Genomic DNA, 4422 nt, shown 5'->3' with positions numbered 1-4422 from the left:
TCAGTCCTGTTACATACTCTATGCCTTACTTCGGCCAGTCCTGTTACATACTCTATGCCTTACTCCGGTCAGTCCTGTTACATACTCTATGCCTCACTTCGGTCAGTCCTGTTACATACTGTATGCCTCACTCCGGTCAGTCCTGTTACATACTCTATGCCTCCCTCCGGTCAGTCACTGTTACATACTCTATGCCTTACTTCGGTCAGTCCTGTTACATACTCTATGCCTCCCTCCGGTCAGTCCTGTTACATACTCTACGCCTCCCTCCGGTCAGTCCTGTTACATACTGTATGCCTCACTTCAGCCAGTCCTGTTACATACTCTATGCCTCCCTCCGGTCAGTCCTGTTACATACTCTATGCCTCCCTCCGGTCAGTCCTGTTACATACTCTATGCCTCCCTCCGGTCAGTCCTGTTACATACTCTATGCCTCACTTCGGTCAGTCCTGTTACATACTCTATGCCTTACTCCGGTCAGTCCTGTTACATACTCTATGCCTCCCTCCGGTCAGTCCTGTTACATACTCTATGCCTTACTTCGGCCAGTCCTGTTACATACTCTATGCCTTACTCCGGTCAGTCCTGTTACATACTCTATGCCTTACTCCGGTCAGTCCTGTTACATACTCTATGCCTCCCTCCGGTCAGTCACTGTTACATACTCTATGCCTTACTTCAGCCAGTCCTGTTACATACTCTATGCCTCCCTCCGGTCAGTCCTGTTACATACTCTACGCCTCCCTCCGGTCAGTCCTGTTACATACTGTATGCCTCCCTCCGGTCAGTCCTGTTACATACTTTATGCCTCCCCCTGGCCAGTCCTGTTACATACTCTATGCCTCCCTCCGGTCAGTCCTGTTACATACTCTACGCCTCCCTCCGGTCAGTCCTGTTACATACTGTATGCCTCACTTCGGCCAGTCCTGTTACATACTCTATGCCTCCCTCCGGTCAGTCCTGTTACATACTCTATGCCTCCCCCTGGTCAGTCCTGTTACATACTCTATGCCTCCCTCCGGTCAGTCCTGTTACATACTCTATGCCTCCCTCTGGTCAGTCCTGTTACATACTGTATGCCTCACTTCGGCCAGTCCTGTTACATACTCTACACCTCGCTCCGGTCAGTCCTGTTACATACTCTATGCCTCCCTCCGGTCAGTCCTGTTACATACTCTACGCCTCCCTCCGGTCAGTCCTGTTACATACTGTATGCCTCACTTCGGCCAGTCCTTTTACATACTCTATGCCTCCCTCCGGTCAGTCCTGTTACATACTTTATGCCTCCCCCTGGCCAGTCCTGTTACATACTCTATGCCTCCCTCCGGTCAGTCCTGTTACATACTGTATGCCTCACTTCGGCCAGTCCTGTTACATACTCTATGCCTCCCTCCGGTCAGTCCTGTTACATACTCTATGCCTCCCCCTGGTCAGTCCTGTTACATACTCTATGCCTCCCTCCGGTCAGTCCTGTTACATACTCTATGCCTCCCTCTGGTCAGTCCTGTTACATACTCTACACCTCCCTCCGGTCAGTCCTGTTACATACTCTATGCCTCCCTTCGGTCAGTCCTGTTACATACTCTATGCCTTACTTCGGTCAGTCCTGTTACATACTCGACGCCTCGCTCCGGTCAGTCCTGTTACATACTCTACGCCTCGCTCCGGTCAGTCCTGTTACATACTCGACGCCTCGCTCCGGTCAGTCCTGTTACATACTCTATGCCTCCCTCCGGTCAGTCCTGACTCCTGTTACATACTCTATGCCTTACTTCGGTCAGTCCTGTTACATACTCGACGCCTCGCTCCGGTCAGTCCTGTTACATACTCGACGCCTCGCTCCGGTCAGTCCTGTTACATACTCTATGCCTCCCTTCGGTCAGTCCTGTTACATACTCTATGCCTTACTTCGGTCAGTCCTGTTACATACTCGACGCCTCGCTCCGGTCAGTCCTGTTACATACTCTACGCCTCGCTCCGGTCAGTCCTGTTACATACTCGACGCCTCGCTCCGGTCAGTCCTGTTACATACTCTATGCCTCCCTCCGGTCAGTCCTGACTCCTGTTACATACTCTATGCCTTACTTCGGTCAGTCCTGTTACATACTCGACGCCTCGCTCCGGTCAGTCCTGTTACATACTCGACGCCTCGCTCCGGTCAGTCCTGTTACATACTCTATGCCTTACTTCGGTCAGTCCTGTTACATACTCTATGCCTTACTCCGGTCAGTCCTGTTACATACTCTATGCCTTACTTCGGTCAGTCCTGTTACATAGTTTATGCCTTACTTCGGTCAGTCCTGTTACATACTCTATGCCTCGCTCCGGTCAGTCACTGTTACATACTCTATGCCTTACTTCGGCCAGTCCTGTTACATACTCTATGCCTTACTTCGGTCAGTCAGTATAGAAAGAGAACACAATGTATCTATTCCACTATTTCTCCAAATGAGTGTGTGCTCTTTCAGTGCTGGGATTGAACCAGATTGTAATGTAAATTGAAAATGTTTTAATATGCATTTAAAGGGGAAAAAAAGGTTAGCTCTGTGTCTTGCCATTAGTGATTTTCAATGTTTTGCTCAGATAAGTGATTGTTCCCCTTTAAATCACACCCTCTAAGAAGTATAACAATCTTATTTGGCAGCAGCATCTGAAATGTGAAGATGGAAAACTCCTAATGCACTGATACACGGCACTAAATCACGTCCTAGGGACTGGATTTACACACTCTTTGGGAATTCCATTTTACAATACTAGAACCAGCTTACAAACTGAGATTCCTTGGCTTTGGGGGAAGAAGTGCCATTAATTTAATTGGTATTTTCTCAGAAGATCACTGGCATCAATTTATCAAACTCTCCTGCTTGGAAAAGCAGCATAGTGTGAAATCGGAGGTAAAACAAAACCAGATTTATCCCAGATCAGGACTTACACTGATCGAGATCTTTTGTAACAGCTTACATCATCGAGATCTGCTAAACCGTAAATTGTCGAGAAAAACCCTGGAGTACCTGGATATTTCAATCGAAACTATTTTCACCTAAAATCGTCCGTTCACTCGTAAATTCCAGACAATTCCCAGTTTAATGAATAACTGTAGACATAAAGTGTAATATATATATATATATGTATGTATGTATGTATGTATAAAAAACAAAAAAAGAAATCTGCCTGTTTTATCGGAGATAAAGAGGTAGCTGTAACTCTGCCTGTCTGTCGGGAAGGTTGTGAAACCTTAAAACGTGTCTGAAATCAATCAGCGAACGTCTGTTAAAATACCTGACGCTGTGTCACGCTGCCTTCCTGTTACACAGACCTTACCAAAAACAGATTTATGTGTGGTTTTCATTTTATTACTTCTAGAAACACAGATCAGGGACTATTTGTACCTATTCAACATGTCGGGAACAGGGTTTTGTAGTGACCAAAAAAATGTCCCTAAAAGCTCCGGTCCTTTAACAAACATGACTTAGGTAAAGACTGCTAAGCATCATGGGAAATAAATGGTCAATATCCCCAGGGCCAAGAAGGGCCATTTCACATCGCTATCTTGGCTGCGTAACGTCGGCCCTCTCGCAGACGTTACGCAATATCGTAATTCTCTGTAAGGAAGAGGCTGGCATAGATTTGTGGGATTTGTAGTTCAATGGAGGGGAGGGAGATTTGGACACATCTGTCTTGTGACTCTTCCCTAATTCGAGAAAGCAAAGGATACATTTAGCTAAATCCCAAAACGCACCACATTAAACACAGAAAATGGAATATTGCTAAATTAGCAAAGTATACATTGTAATAGTTGGCAAACATTGATTTATTGTTTGTTTGAAACATTCCTTTTACATTAAACAACAGTGATGTCACGATATAAACAAAATGAGCAACATTTCCTGCCTCTGTGTGTAGCATTCAAATGAAGGGAGCTAATTTAACTCATCAAGTTAGTCCATAGACGAATGAATGGGTTTGCTTTCTGCACCATAAGAGTTATGTATCCACCAGGAAGCACTTTTCATGCACTGCCAAACATTTTGTATCTAGCTACCGGGCTCTCTAGTAAGGTAAGGGCTAGATGGACTGTATGTTTTGGGAAACAAAGGGACATTCTAGGCACAATAACAAGTTCATCGGAATGCAGTTGTTATGGTGCAAAAAGGTAATAGACGGAGACCGGCTTACTGGAAGGGGTTAAGTGATCACCTGAGAAGTTGTTATGGTGCTCTTTAAAACATAAACCAATGTGATGATAGTCGAGACCCCTGATGTTTTGCTTCTGTCCTTGGGTAAACCTCAAGTATATCAAATAAATTAATATAAATAAATAAAAGACAAAATTAGGATATTTGAATACAGGGCAATATATTTTACTGGGGCCTGTCATATGTAGAAATAATCTGCTAAATGTCAATGTTTCCTGATAAATCG

This window comes from Pelobates fuscus, chromosome 6 (genome assembly GCF_036172605.1).
Source record: "Pelobates fuscus isolate aPelFus1 chromosome 6, aPelFus1.pri, whole genome shotgun sequence".
NCBI classification, from domain to species: Eukaryota; Metazoa; Chordata; class Amphibia; order Anura; family Pelobatidae; genus Pelobates; species Pelobates fuscus.
Note: the sequence above shows the minus strand (reverse complement) of the source record.